Source organism: Siphateles boraxobius, unplaced genomic scaffold, assembly GCF_051911475.1.
Source record: "Siphateles boraxobius isolate OS27281-9 unplaced genomic scaffold, OSU_SipBor_1 22, whole genome shotgun sequence".
In the NCBI taxonomy this organism is placed as follows: domain Eukaryota; kingdom Metazoa; phylum Chordata; class Actinopteri; order Cypriniformes; family Leuciscidae; genus Siphateles; species Siphateles boraxobius.
In genome coordinates, this window is record NW_027508833.1 from 20,551,284 (window position 1) to 20,575,247 (window position 23,964).

The 23,964-nt window shown below is 41.1% G+C and overlaps 2 long non-coding RNA genes across 2 annotated transcripts; one reads left to right on the top strand and one right to left on the bottom strand.

Moving 5' to 3' along the window:
• Positions 1 to 1,461: 1,461 nt before the first annotated feature.
• On the bottom strand, positions 1,462 to 2,606 carry LOC143746376 (uncharacterized). Its single transcript, XR_013206519.1, has 2 exons — positions 2,564 to 2,606; positions 1,462 to 1,629 (listed from the first exon to the last, which is right to left on the bottom strand). It is a non-coding gene; the product is annotated as an uncharacterized LOC143746376 (long non-coding RNA).
• Positions 2,607 to 22,342: 19,736 nt separating this feature from the next.
• On the top strand, positions 22,343 to 23,547 carry LOC143746377 (uncharacterized). Its single transcript, XR_013206520.1, has 4 exons — positions 22,343 to 22,455; positions 22,571 to 22,674; positions 22,825 to 22,911; positions 23,316 to 23,547. It is a non-coding gene; the product is annotated as an uncharacterized LOC143746377 (long non-coding RNA).
• The last annotated feature ends 417 nt before the right edge of the window (positions 23,548 to 23,964 follow it).

A 23,964-nucleotide genomic window follows, 5' to 3' on the forward strand; every position in this document is an offset into this window, starting at 1 on the left:
CTTTGTCGAAAGAAGCTTTTAGGAGTGCAACAGATCTATTGAGTCTATTCACTATTCAGGTGTAATTGTACATTAAAATAGGCCTACTGTATAATACTGAAAATATTGTATAGTGTCCAATGTTTTCGGAGAATATTTGTTTATTCCTGATGATTCTTTTGCATGTTAGGCTCTGATTAGGTTGAGCTGCAACAATTTAAAAATAATACTAGCATATAGTGTGTGTTATATTCAGCCGTCAAGAAGAAAGTTTCACTTCAACCAGGTAATCAAGGTTGGCAACCATGTCCATCACATTACTCATTGTCAGCATATGCATTTACACCATCAACATTAATGATCACTTACATAAGAGGAATTTAAACAATATAAAAATTACAATCGTGGCCTGTTGTCAAATGATACAGAAAGGGCATTTCATTACATTTGTCACAAAAAGAATGTTTTTTATCATGCTGATAATTTTATTTAGTTATTTAATTTAGTTAATATTATCTTCTAACATTTAAAATTGTAAAATTAAAATTTTAACAATCATCAAAAGTTTCAGTTGTGACTTATACAACCAGTTAAATGAAAGTAATTAAAAATATGAATTCAAATAAATGTACATTCTTTATTGTCAATACGGCATATACACAAGTATCAAAGTGAAAGTCTTGGCTGCAATAATGTTGTGACAGAAAGACCAGAATCCACAAGACATTACCTGCATACTATACATGTAATGCACAGCATTACTATACAAAATGCACATTTACAAATACAGAATACATATTTAAAATTCATATCGTTTTAAATGATGCTATGATCCTTTGAACAGTTCCTGTTATAGTAAAAGTAACAAAGCAGTGACTGGGTGGGTACAAGGATAGTCCGCCCAAAAAATTTGAATTCTCTCATCATTTACTCACTTCATGCCATCTCGGATGTATATGACTTTCTTTCTTCACATAAACATAAACAAAGATTTTTAAGGAAATAATCCATCTCTGTGAGTCCATATAATACAAGTGGATTGTAATTCGTGTACATATGACAGTTGGTCGGAAGTGATTATTAATAGTTTTAAACGGTTTACATTATTAGTATTTTTCCTGTCTAGCCCATTGTTTCACTCCAGAAGGCATTGATTCATCCACTGAGGTCGCATGGACATCACGGTCACTGTGTGTGGTTTTTAAAGCATCTTTAGGACTCGCAGAGATGGATTACTTTCCTTAAAATCTTAATTCGTGTTTATCTGTAGAAAGAAAGTAAAATGCATCTGGGACGGCGTGAGGGTGAGTAAAATAAGTGAGAATTGTATTTTTGGGTGAACTATCCCCTTAACATTCATATGCTGTTGGTATGCTAATCCATGATCAGCATAAACTAATATAAATTAAGTGCAACCTCTTGTGTACTTGTGAACTGTGTTTGTTTTGATCTAGAGGAAATTAAAATATTTGATATTTTATAAAAACAAAATAAATCAGGTGTCTGAAGATCAAGATCCCAGTCATTCAAATGTGATGTGTCTGAACAAAGTAAGATTATTGTCTGATGTGGACAGTGTATCTCTGGTACTATCACTCCATCCTCTGTGTCAGCATCAGAATTTTGTTTATGGAAAAGTTGCTCAACTCCCTGGAAAATGAGAAAGGAAACATATTATAATCAATACAAACTGATTTGAACTCCCACATACAGTAACAAGTTGAAGACTTAAAATATTTATTTCAAACAAATTATATAAATGTTTTAAGGGATTTTACAGTACTAAATATTTACATCTGAGTCATGCATCATTTATCATCTGTAATACTGTTGTGTAACCAGTAGATGGCTGTTATAGCCCTATATATAAACATATATCCATGGCTGTGTATTCCCTAGTTGCTGGATGTTTTCAGTCATAATTACTTGCATGTATTAAGTTTTGAATTTGGACATATATTTATTATTAAAGAATATTACATATTAAACATTTTTCTCAGAAATGTTAATTTGAAGTGAACATTTTTGCATTATTATTAGTCAAATATGGACACCGAAAAAGCATTTTGTTACTCATACTAGCTACATATAATAGCTTTATCAGTCATCTTTATCACACAAAAGTAATCAGAATACATATTGTGACCAGGGTGATACTTCAAAATAATTGTGTGTTTACATATCATAAACAGAGACGTGGTCTGAGTTCAAAAACTCTGCATCACAAATTAATCAGAAATTGAGAAATTCAGGTTTAAATAGCTGTATTGGCATGGTAAAAAAGGCTTTACATTGCCAAAGTTGAATCAGGCAGTGATTGACAGCGCTCTGGTCCAATGGCATCGGTCATTGTCTGATACAGTACTTTTTGTACTGTAGGTAACACAGTACAGATACTGTACAGTACTCTAGCCCAACGTTGTTTGGGGTGGCTCGAGGGAATATTATCTAATCAAAGCAACTATGATCTAATCAAAGACATAATCATATGTAGATAAACAAGTCATGTAATGATTGGGCTAACAGTTGAATCAAGACAACATTGTATAATGTTATGGGTAAAAACTAACAAAAAAAGACTTACCACGAGTATCCAGTATCCTGATAGTGACGATGACTAATGATAATGATATCATTCGTCTGTAGGCTACTATTCCTTCAATAAGAAATCATCTCAACAATATAGTGTACCAGCAAATAAATACAGATACAAACTTAATATCAGTAAAATGAAATAGAAAGCTGCGCTTACAAACGCTCACATTCAAACATGTAAACAACACCGACGTCTCCACTTCCAGGTCACGAAGCTGTCAATCAAAAACTCAGTAGCCAATGAGAACACTCTGCTACTAGCCCCGCCCCCACGAGAGATATGTTTCAGAACTGCGAACGAAAACTCAGGGAGCGTAAACGAAAACTTCAGAAGCGTAACTGAAAACTCTGGAAGCGCATTTGTAAGTTCAGATCAGCGAACGAAATATGAGAAATAGTTAGCAAAACATTATGTGTATTAAGAACGAAGTAAAAAAATGTACCCGCGATTTATTCTTTTTCAGTTTCAAAGTTATTTTTTTCAGTTTCAATTTATATTTTCATCAGTTTCTTGAAAAGTTACGTTCATTATTATTGGCACAAAAGTTATTCCATAGTCCTGGAGGTGTTCTGACATGCTCTGACATTTGTGCTTTTTTCAGTTATTTATAAACATGTTAATGGCAAAGGTGTAAATTCACTCTATATAGCACAAACGGGGCTACCGCAATATGTGAGCAACATATAAGTACATGTTTGTATTTTTGAGAGAATATTGTTTATGCATGGTTATTGAAAAAAATAGAACTTAAAGTGTCTGAAATAAGGCCACAAAACACATACTAAATATGTGTCTACAAGACTTTTGACTAATGGGCATTGTTGCCTAGAGTTTTTGCTTCAAAATGATCTGAAAATCATCCTGCCTAATCATTTACACAAAACAATACATTGATTTAAATTTTCTAAGACACCTTTTGTTTGGAAAGGCAATATGCGTGGAGGAGTGTTCACACCTGAGAAGACAAAGGCCGGATAATGTGCCACATACATAATGAGCTGCATATTAATTAGCCCTTTCACACTGATTGTGTCACAGGGTCCCAAAGAACGCAAGGACAAAAGAGATTATCAATATATACATATTTTACAATTAAAAATTGTAACCAATTACAATTAGGTTACAATTACAACAACAATTACAATTTTAACAATATTTCAAGTGTATTCTTTCTTTGTAAAAAGTATACATTTTATCATGCGTATTAACCCTCTGGGGACGGATTGGGCGGTACCGCCCAAAATGACATACTTTTACCAATGTGTCATTATCTTAAAAACTATTAATGATAGAGATGTGCGGTCTTTTTTGCCGTCTTCCTCAGATTCCGCTGAAAACAGTGATAACAAACTTACCCGGCTTGTATACACACTTGCTTGTTGCGCAATACCACTATGTCAAAGGCCAATGAAATCGAAGTTGTTTTGCAGATTCACGAGCAACAACCAATGGAAAAATTGCCGATGGAGGAATATTTTTCTTACCCAATCAGAGGAAGGTTACTATGACGTATTCTAGCAAATCGGAGGACTCTGTAGCCGTGCAAGGGGTGGTACTATATACTATTACGCAAACATCTTTGAGTGGCAGAGACTACAGAAAGCGAACGGACGCGTCGAGTATAAACAAGGCTTTACGGAGCGAGAGCACACAGAGATATGAGAGAGAGACAGAACAATTATAATATACACATACAATTATAGAATTATTTATTGTTTAACACTTTTATGATGGCAAGGAGTAAACAATTTAGGTAGAACAAGCTCTGGAACAATTACTGGAGAGTGACGGGGAGAAAGCATTGCTTAGAAAATTCTAAGCATTCCTAAGAAAAACGCCTGGGATTATTTGTAAATAAAGTTAACATTTTCATTGTTCTTTACACATTTTATTTAACAATTACACATGTCTGTCAAGCAAAGGCTTTGACAAATATAATTTTTGTTCAAAAACTGTTCACTATTGTTGTGTGATGTGTGATTTTCAGAAATAAATGCCAAAAATCGAATTTCCGTTTTTGAAATTCTCTAGTTTATAATACATTTTCACTCATACTTCCTTTATAAACATTTTACATTCGTGCTTATGTTAGATTAGGGTCTTCTGAATCCATAGATACCAAACACATAGTATTCCATCTCCATTACATATAGTTTATAAGCCCAAATGTAAAAATAGAGAAAACGGACCAAAAAGAGCTTAGTCCCCAGAGGGTTAAAAAAGGTAAGGATTCATTATTTTGAATATTGGAACAAACACTATAATAACATCTTAGTTGATAATTCAATATACCTACTTTATTTTTGACAAAACATAATATAGTATATTTAACATGAGCAGAAATTTTTGAACAAAAACTTACCTATTTAATGTGACAGTAGTCTTTTTTTACAGTCAAAACTTTATAATCTATCCAAAACTAATCAAAAAATCTAACAAAGTGTTGTGCTTTTCGTCAAATAAAGAAAAATAAACATGATGCGCGTTTTACCTTCTCTCGTCAGTGAGGTCCATTCTGAAACGCGTCCAAAAAATGAACTGTAACTCTGTCAATACGTGTCACAGAGATTCGAGAGATTTCTCTTTATGAAGCTGAAATTCTCTTCTTTTAAATGAAGTAATTTATATAAAAAAACAAATATTCTCAGTTTATGTAATCTATATCAAAAGAGAGAGATGTCAGTATTTTTCTTTCCTGACAGCTCTCAGCGGTCCAGCCGCGACTAGGACCGCTTGGAGAAGCCTTCTTTGCCTGAAGGACGGTTCTCAGATCGACCTTAGGCTCAGAAGGCTTACCCCGAGAGCGCCGCCTCCGTTGCCAGGCTCCCTCGGGAGGGGCGCGGGCGGCGACACTCTCTCTTTGCACTTGACGGTACGAGGAGCTGGCAGGCGGCTGAGGCTGCCCTTTTGAGGCAGCCTTCCCCGAGGATCCAGAGCGGAGAGGGAGGTACTGATGGAAAGCCGCCGACTACTTTTTCACCTCCTGAAACCTCTCGACTACTGAACCAACAGCACCACAAAGAGGCCAGAAGGTGCAATCGGGGAGTCGAGAAGAAAATGCTTCTCTTTTTCCTTCATCCCCGACAAATTTAACCAAAGGTGTCTCTCCACACACACCATACTAGCCATGAAGCGGCCGATGGCACGGGCCGTCTCCTTTGTGATGCGGAGAGACAGGTCGGTGGCTTTCCTCAGCTCCAAGATATCATTAGGAGAGAGACTCTCGCCCTCATCCAGCTCTTTGGATGCCGAAGCAGTCCCGTGTGCCGCTGAGAGATCCATCTGTGACCCCCACGATCTGCGGCGTCGCGCTGCCTCGGCAACCGCGGGCCCAGAACCGTGAGGCTCGCGAGCTTGGCCGCTTGACTCATCAAACACGGCCAGCCGCGAGCGCAACGCTCTGAGCGGCAGCTTCTCACACTCGCTACAAGCGGCTCCCTCGAGAGCCGCTCTAGCGTGCTGCACGCCCAGACAATGCACACACAGCTGGTGTGTCATCTACTACGTCATGACGCAGCACCAATCAGGATTGGACAGATTTCATTCATGCTTCAGACGCGCTACGCTGAGGCATTCCCCATAGTGTCGTCGCGACGACGACTCAGTGCGAGTTCCCTCAAAGGGGAACTACCGAAAACACTGACTCACGACCGCTCTTACTGAATATCCATATATATATGCTGGATACCAACCTACTCTGTTTGCACTGAGCTGAGTTTCACTTTCGTGACAAAAATGACTCGATGTTGAAAAAAAAGCATTTTTTACGAGCAGTTTAAATCCTGCATTAACTTTTCCTATGGTATTTTCATACAAGGTTATAAATTAATTTAGATTTTTTTTTACCTGCAATATGCTCTTTAATTCCATATGTGATATCTACTTAAAAATATGCTTGTGAAATTTACTTCTTTACAAAAACTTTTTTCAGAGTGGAAATCATTCGGCTGCGTCTGTGCGGATCTGAGCGGATCTGACCATCGTCAGTAGATCACACTCAATTCAGCTTTCAGTCACCTTTCATTTTAATTTAAGACATGGGTTTAAGATCTCACCTGAAATGAATGACACTCTGTGGCAATGTTAGATTATGATACAGTTCATGTCGAAGACCACATAGAAAATCTTCTTTTTTTCATTTAAAGATGGAAATTCTGATGATAAGACACAAATAGCATTGACATTTTTTTGTGAAATTTTTTAAAAATAAAGAATAGAAGTATTTTACTAGTGGCCTCAGATTTTTGGATCCAGTGTTTAATATTTAAAGTTTAACATATAATATGTCGATATTCACTTATATAAAAAACAACAACAATTCTGTCGGATTCAACAATTCAATTGATAATCTTTGATATTGGTAATTATATCTTTGCCTATTTGCACAGAATGACAGATATCAGCAGATCCTAATGACCGATGGCATTTTGTGATTAGTCTTTGGATGATGAGGTTTTCTTGAGGACAAGTTTTTTGTTTTTTGCATTTATTTCTTTGACAAGTTTGTGACTATGCTCTATGTAGTTGCATGGTTGGATATGCTGCCTAATTGGTTGAAATTTTAATAATATCTCTTCAGGGGGCCTGCATTAAATCAGTTTCCACAGAACAGCCACAATGGTTTGATATTTCGTTTTATAATGCAGTGACATTTATACATTTTTAAATGTGGCCGAAGTATCCGAATACTTTTTTGGGTCACTGTAGATGTGGCTGTCTCAGACAGTCATCTGGGGAGTAACTTAACTTAAATGTAACTTTCCATTCAGCTGCCCTGTATAGACATCTAAGGAAATCGTCTCGGTTACGTATGTAACCCTCGTTCCCTGAGTAGGGAACGGAGACGTTACGTCGGATGACGACGAATGGGGTTTCGCTTAGAACACCTATCGACTTCGAGTATTACAAAACGAGCCAATGGCAAAGAAATGCCATGGGTCTGCGGAATTTGCGTAGCGTATCTTCGCCTTACCTCGTGGGTATAAAAGGAGGACGCCGGCAACAGGCAGATATGTTTCTTCGCTGAGGAGCCAAGAATGAGCTCAGGCGATCCCTGCGGTACAGCGGAAAGAGGCAGGAAGACGTAACGTCTCCGTTCCCTACTCAGGGAACGAGGGTTACATACGTAACCGAGAAGTTCCCTTTCGTTGTCACTCCGAGTTACGTCGGATGACGACGAATGGGGTTACCAGTCTAATCACGCCACCTTCTCGGCTTCCCGAGTCGATATCCATACCGAGAAAAGAGATCCTCTGCACGGGGCAAAGTTTGCTCTTCTCCCCGTTGACCCGAAGGCCCAGACGAGCTAGGTGCCGAAGCACTAGGTCCCTGTGTTCGCAAACCTGAACTCGAGAGTGAGCTAGGATCAGCCAGTCGTCGATATAACTCAGGATGCGAACCCCATGTTCCCGAAGGGGAACAAGGGCAGCCTCGACAACCTTCGCGAAGATGCGAGGAGACAGGGCTAGCCCGAAAGGGAAAACCGCGTACTGGATGCCTGCCCCTCGAAAGAAAACCGAAGGAACGGTCTGTGTCAAGGAGAATGGAGACATGATAGTAGGCGTCCTTCAGGTCGATCGCTGCAAACCAATCCATGGGCCGTATGCATTCGAAAATGCGTTTGAGCATCTTGAACGGCATCCTGTGAAGGGAGCGGTTCAGCACGCGCAAGTCCAGGATTGGCCGTAACCCACCGGTTTTTTTGGGGACGGACCTCATCTCGGCTGGAGGGACAGTCTCGATTGCACCCTTCGCCAGCAGGGTGGCAATCTCTGCTCTCATGATGGGGGCATAGCCACCGACAAAAGTGGAGCGGACTCCCCAAGCGGGGAGGAGACCGTGCGAACTGAATCGCATAGCCGAGCCTGATGGTCCGCGCGACCCAGCGGGACAGACGGGGAAGCTCTAACCAGGCTCCCAGGAACTGAACCAGCGGGATCATGCGAACCACAGGCGTCCCCCCGGAGGGGCAGCGAAGCGGAGTAACTGGCCCAGACGTGGACGGCATAGCGGCCCGATGTGGGGGAACAGTTAGCAACCGCGCCCTGGCAGAGGGGGCCAGGGGAGGACCAGGCTGGTCGTCCCGCGGGGGCCTGCTCTGCCAGGGGTCTGGCGACAGAGGGGGACAGGGGCGAAGCGGTCCGTGGACGGCACGCCGTGTCAACCACCTCTGGGACAGAGGGGGACGAGGAGAGCACGGCTTGTGGGCGGCGCTCTGTGACGTCCGAGAACTCTCTGTGCTCAGAGACGGGAGAGTCAGCTCTTTGGAGAATAAGGATTCTTCCCCGGCCCTCCCCCGGGGAAAGGAGTGGTCCTGCTACCAACTCCTGGAAAGAACTGAGTCCCATCTCTGAGGAGCCCATCTCAAGAGTGCCGCTTAACCCGGCGTGTAGCGGGGTGCAGGGCTGGAGAGGACTGTGGCGTCCAAGGGGGGGCGCCCTCGGCGGTGGGCAGACCGAGGGATCTGAACGGACGGCGGGGCCGTCGGGACAGAATCAACGTCAGTCTGCTCATGGGCGGCTGAGAGCTGTTGGGCAAGCCCTCAACCGCACCGCCGAAGAGGCCGACCTGGGATATGGAAATGTCGGACAGACGGGTCCGCGCGACATCCAGCACATCAGACAGGTTCAGCCACAGAATGGTGAGCATCACCTGACCCAGGGAGCGTACGGCCACTTTCGTCGCTCAGAGAGCAAGGTCAGTGGCGGCGCGCAGCTCAGTGAAGAGCCCTGGGTCAGTCCCGCCCTCGTGCAGGTCCATGAGCATCTGGGTCAGGTGGACCAGCAGAATGACCATGGCATGCAGTGAGGCGGCTGCCAGTCCCGTGGCGCTATAGGATCTCGCCACAAGCGTAGACGAAAAACTACAGGCCACGGGCGGGTGCTTAGGATTGCACCGAGAAGAAGCACTCTGAGGACACATAGCATCGCAACAGAGCGTTTCAGCCGGGGGGACCCCAGTGTACCCATGGGCAGCGGCCCCATCGAGGGGAGGAAAGGCGGATCAGATCAGCGAGCGGTCCCGAGAAGACAAGGGGGTCTTCTTGGACTTCGAGATCTCATCATGCACGTCCGGGAAGAGAGGTATTGGGGTTTGCCGTGGACGAGGGTCGGCGGCCTTACCCAAAACGCATCGTCCCAGGAAAGCATGGTCGTCATCTCCGGATCAGACTCAGGCACAGCCATATGCACACCGCAAGGTGGCAGCTGTGACGAGCCCTCACTTCCAGAAGACTCAAACCCACCTAGTGATGCTGCAACAGACATGGCATCTTCCTCTGTAGCTTCATCTGAAACACGCAGGCCACCAGAGGGTAGACTCGCGTGAATCAGCAGTTCACTAGCGGGCACCGTCATTGAAGAGGGGGGCTGGGGTAGCGGACACATAGTCGGCGCCTTGATCCAGACCGTAACCCTCAGGTCACCCTGGCAACCAGCCGAAGATCGGGGATCTTGGATGAGGGGATGAGGGGATGAGGGGACTCTCACTCTTGCGAGTTCACCGAGTCTCGACCTATATATGACGCGATGATCACGTTCCCAGCGAGAACATGAGTCACCCACGAGTGCTGTTCAAGCATGATCAAAGCCCAAACACACTAGACAGCGCTCGTGCCCATCAGAGTCCGATACCAGTCGGCTGCAACCAGAAATGCACGGGCGAGCCGTCTTTAAAAAGACGTGCCGTGTGCGAGCTCTTTTATGAGAGGAGAAAAAAATTCCGCGATGTTGAAGCACACAGGGAGACACACACACACACTGGCAGATCACTGCACAGATCAGCAGGCACTGTGAGCTCGCTGCAGATCGCCGTCACACCAACACCGGAGAGAGAAGCTCGTCTCGTAGAGCGAAGTCAGAGATGACTGTGGAGTGAAGAAATACTCTTGGCTCCGAAGCGAAAACATATCTGCATGTTGCCGGCGTCCTCCTTTTATACCCACGAGGTAAGGCGGAGATACGCTATGCAAATTCCGTAGTCCCATGGCATTTCTTTGCCATTGGCTAGTTTTGTAATACTCGAAGTCGATAGGTGTTCTAAGCGAAACCCCATTCGTCGTCATCCGACGTAACTCGGAGTGACAACGAAAGGGAACTAATGAAATAAACTCTGTCATCACTTCGTTTTGATGCCTCCATGTCTGTGTTGAAAAATTAAAGTTTGCTCAAGTGAAAAGCAGTAGAAGACTTGACAATAACATATGATTTCCAAAGCTCCTTTTCCTCTGACAGTGTGCTAGTTCCAGTATTGATGGCTAGTTTAGAAATGTTCTGGTTTGTGGGGTTATAAGATTCTTACCAAGAAAAGTTAACGACACTCAAGTCAGCATATCGGTGGGAATGTAGTGGTTTGAGTGTTCTCCTACTGTGTAGAGGTATTTCAGGTAAGACGAAGCCAAGAGATGCTGGAGTTGTATCGATGTTTCCTGTTTTTCTTTTTCCACTTTTCAATTTTGCAGTGTTACATGCACGTGCAAAATCTGCTTATTGATCACCGTACAGTTCTGTAGCCTGAAAAATGTAAGATCACCTCTCTTGAGAATGTTAAACCGGTGTGTGTGGGTGAGCTGAGTGAAAAATGCAAAAAACATCCACTATGAATCTGTGTAAAGGTGCATATCAAGAAATATGAACCATTAGAGAGTTTGATGAACTTTTTGTTTGCAGATATTGTTGCCTGTTATCCAGCTCTTACCCTAGTCCAGTTTTCAATAGCTAAATAAATTGCATGTGATGTACGTAATTTGTAATTTGCTTTGGATGAAAGTAGAGACTGATTTTAACAAATGTCAAAGTATATAATAATTTTATGCATGATATTTTTTGGTATTTCAAATGAACAGCCTTGAGCAAAATTCAGAATCTATATCTGTCAATCTGTCTGTTTGTCTGTCTGTCTGTTTGACGTTCTGTCTATTGTTCTATCTCTGTATCTTTCTATCTATCGTTCTGTCTAAATCCCTGCCTAACATTCTATCATTCTGTCTGACGTTTTATCTATCTATCTATCTATCTATCTATCTATCTATCTATCTATCTATCTATCTATCTATCTATCGTTCTCTCGTTCTCTCGTTCTCTCGTTCTCTCGTTCTCTCTGTCTGTTGTTCTGTCTGTCTCTCTGCCTAACATTCTATCGTACTGTCTGTCATTCTATCTTTTGTTCTATCTTTGTATCATCTATAATAATAATAATAATAATAATAATAATAATAATAATTAGTTACATTTATATAGCGCTTTTTCTAGGACCTCAAAGCTCTTTACATAGAAGGGGGAATCTCCTCAACCACCACCAATGTGCAGCATCCACCTGGATGATGCGACGGCAGCCAAATTGCGCCAGAACGCCCACCACACACCAGCTTACTGGTGGAGAGGAGACAGTGATGAAGCCAATCAGTATATGGGGATGATTAGGAGGCCATGATGGACAGAGGCCAAGGGGCAAATTTGGCCTGGATGCCGGGGTTACACCCCTACTCTTTATCGAAGGACATCCTGGGATTTTTTATGACCACAGAGAATCAGGAACTCGGTTTAACGTCTCATCCGAAGGACGGTGCTTTTTGACAGTATAGTGTCCCCATCACTATACTGGGGCGTTAGGACCCACACAGACCACAGGGTGAGCACCCACTGCTGGACTTACAAACACCTCTTCCAGCAGCAACCTGATTTTCTCAGGAGGTCTCCCATCCAGGTACTAACCAGGCTCCGCCCTGCTTAGCTTCAGTGGGCAACCAGTCTTGGGCTACAGGGTGATATGGCTGCTGGCCATAACTTTCTATCCTTCTAACTCTTGTACTGTGTATTCTATCGTTCTAACTTTCATGCTATGTATGTAAAAATCTGTCGTTCTATGTATTATGTTACGACCTCTTGGCTCAAGGAGTAGCAACATGAATGGAGAGGCCATACAAAGTAATCAAATTTGCACAACGTTGTATTTAATTCGAATAATTAGACATGACTACATTAAAATAAAAACAAAATATAAAGATACACAAACAGGCACATCAAGCCTTGGACTGGAGAGGACGAGAGAGTCAGCATGACAACCAAACAGCAAGACCAAGCTTCAAGCTTCCCTTTCTTGAGCTATCCTCCAGCTTCTTATGAGCAGCATGGTTAATCACCGTCAATTCTCCACACCTGTTTCACAGCAATTAACCTGAGGATACAAATAGCGTTACCCAGAGACACCTACTGGACAAAATAAAGTACTACACCCCGTGGTCCATCACACCTCCCTCCTAAAGACCGAGGCCCTTATACAAAGCTACTCTGTAAACATGATACAAAAAACCCACATACAAAGAATATAATCACAGAATAAGATTTAAGCAGATTTAGATGTAAAAAAAAAAAAAAAAAAATGTATATATATATAGCTGCGAGCAGCGATTACGGGCCCAAGCCGGTGGCACCGCAATATTTATTTTATATAATATTTATCGCTGCTCAGAGCTATATTTATTTATATATATATATATATATATATATATAACAAGTCGCCAACCCGGTGCCTTTAGGGTTATTGTTCACGGCGCCCAAAACCATACCCCGCTTTGACTGTTGTGTGCTGTAGAGCTTGCATCAGTGTGGGCTCTGCAAAAGTGTGCATCGAGGGCATATATCAACCACAAAGTATGCGTGACAAACCTTCTAAAACCTAAAATGAAAAATTAGACACCCTACAGTCTCATGGATTTAACGGACACATGAAATAACTACATAAGACCGAAAATTCATATGAAGTGTGCCATTTGGGACAGGGCCTATGATTGTGAACCACAATAGCCACGTATATGAGTTAATTTACATTTAGAATAATTTTTAATGTCAAATGATAATTTAATTTAAAGCAAACTAAAAGATATGGGTCATATGAATATTTTGGAAAAAGATATCATATATATATATATATAGATATCCAAAAAGAAAAGGCCTTCAACTTAAACTTGAACAAGGGTTAAACTCTTGTCACTGTAACAGACACCAAGGCGCGCGCACATCACACACACACACACACACACACACACACACACACACACACACACACACACACACACACACACACACACACACACACACACACACACACACACACACACACACAGTTTAAAAGCAAAAAAATATTTATCCAACCCCATTTAACAACAGTCTGTGAGTGCCATCTTTTGGACATTCATCATATTGCATAGGTTTTCATTTCTTGTCCTCAAACAGAGCACTAATTTGTTTATTTTTAATTTACACATTCTACATTGATTAAAATAGAAAATCAAATGTGTCTTTTTTAATGGTTGTATCATTTTATACAAAAATGTATGATTCTGATGAGAATAAAGTTAGTGTTGATTAAAATGTTAAAGAAAACATATATATTGATCTAATACACAGTATATAGCACTTTAATTTTAAATTCATTCAGCTTGAATCACCAAACATACAATATTAATTTTATTTAAAGCAAATAATACATTTAAAAAAATATGTTCTATGCATATTTGGTCATTTTAAAAATATCCATAAAGTGCTATGCAAAAAGACAACGCCTTAGAGATTTCTTTATCCTTTTAATGCAGGACTAATTTTAAACTCAAACTAAGTGCACGGCTGCACGGTCATTCATGGGGACAAAACAGATAATTGTTATCTGATTAGAACAATGAAAAAATTAAATAAAATAATATATATTTTTCAAGGCTTAAGACATTTACTTTCCTTTTTAATGCAGGCCAAATCACACAGCAGTGAAATGGTTTATCTAGCACCCCCCCCCCCCTCCCCCTCCCCCCACTCCTCACACAGACACAGAGTCATAGACACAGAGAGAAAGAGAAAATTACCATATTCAAACCAACATATCTGACTTCCTGTTGGTCGGAGCTAATGACTCTAAATTAGAAAGTTGTCCGGCTTGATGAGAAAAATATACGTCCAGAGTTTTGTTACTGTAGGTAAAACTGACCCCCCAACTTTTGTCAAAAGCATTTAGAAAGTAACACACTTCCTGCTGCCAGTTGGTGGCGCTATAACTTTGACTCACAATAGTTACATCCATCTGATCGGCCTCTTAACACGAACTCACTGCTGAAGTTTCATCAAGATCAGTTAATGTATGCAGAAGTTATAAGACTTTGTGTTTCTCTTTTCTCGCCATAAATTTGTTTCCTTGCCACGGCCAAACCGTTTGAGATATCAAAAATCCGTCCGCAATTTAGCATCCTCAATGTCTTGACTTCATGTACACCAAGTTTGCGGACGATCGGATGCAATCTCTAGGAGAAGTGTTTCAAATTCCAAAGCATGCGTTTTCCAAACAACCCATAATAGCCGACTTCCTGTTGGGCTGGCTTAAAACTTAGAGCACGAAAGTTGTTCGGCTCGATGAGATCTATATGTGTACCGAGTTTCATATTAATTCATGCAAGCGTGTTTGATATATGGACCAAGTTTTCAAACCCCGTTCCAGGGGGTGCTGTTGAGCCCCCCTGCCACGCCCGGGTACCAGCTTCCGCCCATCCCTGATGGGGTTCTGACCTCTGTGCAAAGTTTCAAGAGTTTTCGAGCGTGTTAAGGGCCCCAAAAGCCCCCGAAACCTTGAAAAACAAGAATAAAAGCAAATCTCACACACACAGAGACACAGAGGCAGAGACAGAGAGGGAGAGAAAATGCTTGAACAATCCACATTCAAACCAAAATATCTGACTTCCTGTTGGTCGGAGCTAATAACTTTAAATTAGAAAGTTGTCCGGCTTGAAGAGTACAATATACATACCGAGTTTTGTTACTGTAGATAGAACCAACCTTCCCACTTTTGTCAAAAGGTGGCGCTACTGAGCCCCTGTACCACGCCTGTTTCTGAAACTTTGCACATGTCTACTAGGTTATAAATGATATTTGTCTGTCGAGTTTCATGCAATTTGAAGTATGTTAAGAGTCTCAAAAGCATCCAAAAAGAATATTAAAGTTTGATGCGTTGCCATGGCAACAGTATTTAAGATATCAATAATCCTTTCACAGGTCTACATCTGGCGTGTGTTTACATTATACACAAACTTTGAAGCAAATTGGGTAAACATTTGAGGGTGATTTAAAAGCATTTTGAAAGTGACAGACTTCCTGCTGCCAGTTGGTGGCGCTATAACTTTGACTCACAATAGTCACATCCATGTGACCGGCCTCTTACAACGAACACACTGCTGAAGTTTCATCAAGATCAATTAATGTATAAAGAAGTTATAACACACTTCCTGTTTCCATTATTCGCCATAAATTTGTTTCCTCGTCACGGCCAAACCGTTCGAGATATCAAAAATCCCCTGACAATTTTTCATCCTCAATGTCTTGACTTCATGCACACCGAGTTTGGTGATGATCGGGTGAATTCCCTAGGAGAAGTGTTTCAAATTCCTGAGCGTGCGTTTCCAAACAACCCTAAATAGCCGAGTTCCTGTTGGGCTGACGTAAAACTTAGAGCACGAAAGTTGTTTGGCCCGGTGAGATCTATATGTGTACCAAGTTTCAGATTATTACATGCAAGCGTGTTTTATACATGGACAAGTGTTCAAACCCCGTTCCAGGGGGCGCTGTCGAGCCCCCCTGCCACGCCCGGGTACCAGCTTCAGCCCGGCCCTGATGGCCGCGGGTTCTGACCCGTGTGCAAAGTTTCAAGAGTTTTCGAGCATTTTAAGGGCCCCAAAAGTGCCTTTTCAAAAGCGCCTTTCAAGGCTTGGGCCCGAATTATTGGTTCCACTTACCCTCTCTCCTTCACCACCTACCCCTTTAGTACTCCACCTCCTAATGCTCTCAGGCGCCTTGAGAACACAAAGATGAGGTGAAAGAAATAAAGAGAAGAACCAACAAAAATGTAATAGATCACTAGTTCAATGGAGCTTGTGACAAGGTATCCGCCATAATATTATCTACCCCTCTAATATGACGAATATCCAGGCTGTAAGACTGCAAGAATAAAGCACAACGAATAAGTCGTTGATTTGGACTATGCAAGGACTGTAAGAAGATAAGAGGGTTGTGGTCTGTAAATACTACCAGAGACACAGATCCTCCCCCCACATACACATCAAAATGTTGTAAAGCCCAAATTAATGCCAACAACTCCTTTTCAATGGTTGAATAATTACTCTGACACAAATTAAACTTCTTCAAAAAGAAGCTAATTGGTCGATCAATACCGTTGTCATCCTTCTGCAATAACGCAGCTCCAGCACCCAGCCCACTCGCGTCCACCTTTAAATGGAAAGGACGGTCCCAACGAGGTGCCGTTAACACAGGATGCAGAACTCAGCAAAAGTTTGGCATTATTAAAAGCATTCTGACAATTTTCGGACAATTCATATTTATGTTTGCCTTTTAACAAATCCGTTAAAGGAGCAACCACTGTTGAGAAATTTTCACAGAATTTCCGATAGTACCCAAACATTCCTAGAAATCTCATTAACTCTTTCTTTGTAGAGGAACTGGGAAATTATCAATGGCCGGGACTTTTGCCCGAACAGGACACACTTTACCTTGTCCTACCACATTTCCCAAATATACCACAGTGGCACGTGCAAATTCACATTTCGCTAAATTGACTGTCAACTTTGCTGTCTCAAGACGAGTAAATAAAGCGCGCAGTTGGAAAAGATGTTCCTCCCATGTCTGGCTATACAAAACCACATCATCCAGATACACAGCACATCCCTCAAGCCCAGAGATAACCAAATTCATCAGGCGCTGGAATGTAGCTGGAGCGTTTCGAAGTCCAAAACTCATTCGTTTATAAGAATATAATCCGGAAGACGCCGTGAAAGCACTAAGTTCCTGAGCACGAGAAGTTAGGGGTACCTGATAATATCCCTGAAGTAAATCAATTTTTGTAACAAACTCAGCTGACCCCACCGAATCAATGCAGTCTTCAATTTATGGAAGTGGAAAAGAGTCAGATTTAGTAACAGCGTTCAATCTTCTATAAACGGTACAAAACCTAAATGTTCCATCCGGTTTCGTAACTAGAAGACAAGGAGAAGCCCAACTGGAACTAGATCGTTCTGCAAGTCCATTCTCCTACAGATACTTAACCTCCGATTCCAAAAGTTTTTGTTTTTCGGGAGACACACAATAAAATCACTGCCGAATAGGTTGGGAGTCACTGACATCAATATCATGCTGAATCATGTCAGTGCACGAAGGAGTATCAGAAAAAAGCACTTGAAACTCTGTCATCAGATGTATTAATTATCTACAATTATCTTGAGATAAATGCCCAAGCATAATCTCCAATCTTTTTAATTGCTCAGAATTACGGAGTCTAGGTTGAATTAAATATTCATCAAAAATATCCTTCTCAACTCCATCTCACAAAGAACCACTTTCACCCCCTACAGCAAAAGCAGTAAAAGAGGAACCAGTCATTGGAAGCATCACCAAAACTTGATCTCCAGAATTGAATTCCCAGTTTTCTGCCTTTTGATAAAACCAGGCTTTCATTTTAGGCCCAATACAACCTATATCGGAACCCATTTACGTAATCCAAAATATTTACAGGTGGTTCAGTTTCCAATAAATCATCACGCAAGAGTGTGAGCGGTCCCCTTACGTTATGTCCAAATACTAGATCATTAGGACTGAAACCCAAACTTTCTTGAATGACCTCGCGAGCAGCGAGCAGCGAGCATCAACCAAGGTAGTCCCTCCTCCCAGTCTTTCATCAATTCAGTACAGTACGTTCTCAACAACTGTTTTAGTGTCTGATGAAAGCGCTCGAGGGCACCCTGACTCTCAGGATCTCTAAGCACTGCTTTTTTGATGATCTACACGCAACTGTTTTAAAATTTGGGCAAACATACGCGACGTGAAATTTGTTCCCGTCAGACTGAATAACACAAGGAATTCCAAATATGGAAATAAATTGAGTCAAAGCTTTCACTACAGACTTCGTAGTAATATTTCGCAACGGATACGCAGCAGGATATCGCGTAGTCTGGCACATCACAGTCAATATATAGATGGAACCAGTTTTAGAAGGAGGTAATGGCCCCACACAATCAATCGTTAGATGCTCAAATGGATTTTTCACCACAGGTATAGGATACAACGGAACAGGAGATATCAATTCGTTCGGCTTTCCGACCAATCGACAGACATGGCAAGTTTTTATAAAAGCAGCCATTTCTCTCTTTAAAGTAACACCAGGTAACTTTTGCTCTCGGGGTCCCCCTACAGTTGGGAAACAGTATTGTCCTCTACTACTGTCGTAAACTCTGTCATCGTGCATTTGTTGACAACCATGATGACCCTGAACACTGCAGGAGGAGGTCACATGCAGGTGTTCTGCTTGCGTCGCGTGTGAAATGACTTCATCCCAGGTACAGTGGCATATATTTCAGCATGTCATATGAATATAATTTCATGGGTTTTATTTTTTTTTCTAACGACAAATGATCGCGAAGATCACGTTTACAAGCCAGTATCATTATAGTAGCCTAGTCTATTGGTTACCGTTTTACTGAATCTATATGATACTTCAATGCAATGTTTGAGTGGTTAGATAATAACCATATATCGTCAATATTATAATTTCAAGCTACCATAAATAAATATGCAAATTTTACAAATCGATTTGCATTATAGCTTGAAGCAAGACAAATAATCATTACCTGATTCATGAAGATAAACGGAGGATAAGATAGCTTCCGTAACATAGTCAGGCAGACAAAAAAACACCCCAGACTACGGGGTGTCATTGGTTGTTGCGTTAAATGTTACCCAGATAAAATAGTGCTATTTTCTGATTGGCTAACAACACCAGACGAACAACACCAGAGGAGTCACGCTTGAATTCATGCCTGTTCCACAGTGTGAGCGGCGCGGCCAGAGTTTTGGGCGCTGCGGCATATTAAATATATTACAAATAGTTTTTGAGCATGAGAAATACAATGTGTGGCGGGAGAGTGTGACAAAAGACCGAAATGAGTGACTGTCACGCTCAATGCGTGACACTTGACAGCCCTGCGATTTTAAGAAAGTGGGGGTGGTGGTGGAAGTGACGTATATGCCGTAAAGCAGTCGAGTTATGTAGTTCTCTTTGTTCGCCGGTTACTACCCGAAACCCGAAGTTTAAAAGTACGATTAAAAACGCTACAGACCCCGTCAGGCTATGGCAGACGTGTCATTCAACCTATTGTAAGTCGATGTACCATCACAAGAGACTTGGAAATATATTATGAAGGTTGAAAAGTTACCTGGTGTTACTTTAATCGAGGCAAAAAGAAATAACGCATCAAGCTGTGATAGGTTTTCTTTCCTCCAAAATGACCAGCTATGTCACCATGAGCAGTTTTCAAAATTAACTCCTGCAATCCCTTCGGTATCACTATTTGAAACACCGGGTCCCCCAGAATCATATCATAACACAGCGTCCATTTTCGAAGTAATAATCCGTTCTGTGCAAAATATCCACTAGCTTTTCATCTCATATTCTGTTTTAACAGATTCAAACAATGTTTTTAGCTGCGCATCATTTTTTTGCTCTACAATCAAATCCTGTAAGGAAATCGACGGAACAAGCCAAGACAAATTCTTAGAAAGATCATTAAATGATTCTTCTGGATCTTCATACTCATCCATATCTTTCTTCTTACTCATTGCTCGTGTTATGGAACAAAAGGAACAAAACACGTCAGGCAGTTCTTGCAAACATTTATCTGATTCTACCGAGCAGACCGGAGTGGTTTTAACAACGGGAAATTCCGTACCCCATATTTTACTCCCAGCCAAATTATTTCCCAAAATCAAATCCATCCCCTCGATAGGCAAAACTGATCGTAATGCAATTTCTACCCCTCCTTTCACAACCTCAGAATCTAGCTGAACTCGGTGCAGAGGAGCCGAAAATATGCCTAATCCAATACCTTGAATTAGAACACTTTTACCCGTATTTGTTTCAGAAGAAAACGGCAGTTTCAAATCCAATAAGAAAGATTCAGATGAGGGCGATTCCACAGTTTCTGTCCACAAGGGGTGTAATGAACAATATAAATTGAATAATACCCAGTTGTTGTAATTTTTTTATTTTTAGTTCACTATTTTGTTAAAGATAGATGTTAGAAATAATAAAGTTAGTTTTATCCCACTAAGCCTTGGCATTATCGTATAATGAGACTTTATTTTATTTCCGTCCCCAGAAATTGCAGATGTCAGTTATTTCTTTAATTTGCTTTAATAAAATCCGGAATTTTGGCACATGACATTTATTTTGGTGTGTCTTCTACAAAATACCACTACTAACACTGAAAGTATAATTCCCTTAATCTACCACGATGCAATGGAAACATTTACTAACGTTCGTTACACTTTCTGTCCAAGCAGTTACGCACGTTAAACTATGATTGTAAAGGAAGCAGAGATATAATTTTTCCATATAATTCCATATAAAAAAAACAGTCAGCAAACGAGCTGGCTTACTGAAGCTAATCCTGCAGAAAAGCATGAAATCCACATACTCTGCCTGGCAAAATGAGAATCCCAGCATGAAGTTGTGCTTCAGTACGTTTTGCACACTCCAACCAAGCCATATTTTGCCCTATGTAAAAGCCCATTTGAACCAATGCCTCTGTGAATATTGTGAGAATATTGACTTGAAGTTAAACGTGATAAACCAGGTTGTCCAAGCAAAAAATCTGGATTGCAAAATCAGAAATCGATACCATGCAAGTGACATCACCGTCTGTCCACCTTCAGATGATGCCAGAAAGCTTCACAAGTTACCGTGTATTGACCGAAAATGTCGAGAATGCGGTGTTGATGCTGTAGAAGCATATCTGCAACCACTAGATGTAGCAGCAGAAAACGAAGTCTCCTGGCATGTCTGGGGAAATACTACAGTGCGTGGAAATCTTAGAAAGGCCCTACTACCCAGGTCTGGCCAGCTTAAAGAGTTGATCCAGGAGATGAAAAGTGAGCTCAAGATCTTACCCAACCATCTTTTTCAAGCTAGATGGCAGCAGCAGAAGTTCTGGGAAATAGCGAAAAATCCCCCAAAAGATTCAGTTGTCTGTATTATGGACTTCACTGAGAATTATATATGCCTTTTACAGAACGAGGTACAGAGTGCCCACTGGGCTACACACAAGTAGTGTATTTATACTCTTGTTCTTGTGGTGATCCAGAGCCAGTACGAGATTCAGTGATAATTGTGTCAAATGATGCCAAGCATGATTCCCATGCTGTGGCAGTATTTGTTAATACAGTCACTGGTCATCTGAAAGAAGTTCGCCAACTTGCATTTTCCAGGATGATTCAGTTCACAGATGGATGTTGTGGAAAGTAAAACAACAAGTCTAAAACTCCTTTTGTTGACATTTCATTCGGTCAGCAGGATCTAGATTTGGTTGTAGAAAGACACTTTTTTGGGTCTCGTCATGGTAAGTCTCCATGTGATGGGGAAGGGGGCGTGGTGAAATCTGCAGCAGCTCGTACCGTCAAGGCTAGTGATGAAATCATCAACTCTCCAGAATCTTTCTTTAAATTTTGTGTGAAAGAACTGACAAAGCCTGCTCTTCTAGATTCTGGTACATGCAGTCATTCCAGGCAATGTTTCTACTTTGTACCTCTTGAGGAAGTTGTTTGTGAACGTCAAGACCGGGTAGATGTTGTGACTGTTCCAGGGACAAGACAAATTCATGTTGTTTGAGGTTGTGAGCCGTAAAGTGTCCAGACTCACAGGTTGTCCTGCTTCTGCAAAAGCATGTGAAGAGGGCATAGGAGAATGTGCTGATAGGTCATACACAGGTTCCTGGGTTGATAGGGTAATCAAGCTGAAGAAACAGCCAGATGCAGATCCATCCCTGGACATCTCTGGTATATCAGGTGAGGTAAAAGCCCTGTCAGCTTCTCTTCAAAAAGTGTACCACACATCAAAACTAAAAGATCATACTTTTATATGTTAAGCTTTGATATTAACACTCATTTCTTTCAATTTCAGCATTGTTTCCAAGCCCAGACTCCGATGCAGGTGATCTTGCAGAAATGGGTGATCTAGTGGATGATCTCATAGAAGACTTAGAAAGTGGTCATTTCCAGCTTGAGGTAAGTACAGATACTAATATATATATATATTTTTACATGGTTTTTCAGTTGCGAAAAATGTATTAAATTATATACAGTATTCAATCACCTTACACATCATTGATATCATACAGATTTTTTAACACAACAAATGTTTCACATCACTTTCAGGCCCGAACTGCTGCAACAAATGTACATGAGACTGATCCTGTTGTTGTAGCTGGCTGCTCCCAAACACAGTTGAACAGTGAGTCTCAGGTAATTGTCCTTATTTTAGCATCATCTGGAATTCCATACAAAGCTTAAAAGTTCACATGAAAAATGTGAGATGAACATTCTCTTTTTAAGTTTATTTCCTATTATAATTTTGCAAAAGACCAGTTTTACGGTCATGCAATTGCAAAACAGGCCCACAAGTGGAGAGAGGACAGAGACAGCAGCTAGATACAAAGCAGCTGTACAGATGTAAGCAGTGAAATCACTACCTCTTTTATCATGTTTATGGTTCATAAATAGGTGCTCATATAATTGCAAAAAAATGTTTTTTCTGATATCCTGCTTTTTGGCTGCAGGTTCAGACCTCAAGAAGTACGACTATTATGCTGTGTATTATGACCGTGCCTATTACATAGGAAGAGTAACAGATCACTGTCTCTGTGAAGGTGTTGACGTCCCTCATGTGAAGTTCAAGTTTCTACACAAAGACCCGGCATGCAACTCATTCTCGTGGCCAAAGAGAGATGACATTGAGCGTGTTCATCCCATGTGGATCTTTTATGGACCTGTTACCATAACAGGACATAACCCATTCAAAGTTGCTGACTTGTTTGAAGTTGTTTTAGCATTCCAGGACCGCAGGACACGGTCACAGTAGGTTATACCGACTTCCATGATTGTCACCAGGCAGATATCAGGTTAACTTATATTTATCTGCCTTTCTATTTACTTCTGCAGTAAATTAATTGTCCTTTAGTTAAAAAATATTCAGGGTTACTTTACATAAAGAGTTATAGTTTGCATGATAGTTTGATGAGTTTGATAGTATGAATAGTATGATAGTATGTTATTTTAATGTGTTATGAACTTCCAGGTTTCATGAAATGTTATTATTTTGAGGCAATCTTGCAGTATTGTTTAATTTTTTCCGTCCACGTTACACACGTTATAAGTTTGCATTTCCTTTGTCTTCTACAGTTGGCAAATAAATTTTAAAAATATACCTGTGGTATTTGTTAGTAATTTTGCTGGCTTTAAGTTTATGAACATACCAGACTCAAAAGTGCACCTTTAAGTTTATAGAACAGATATCAG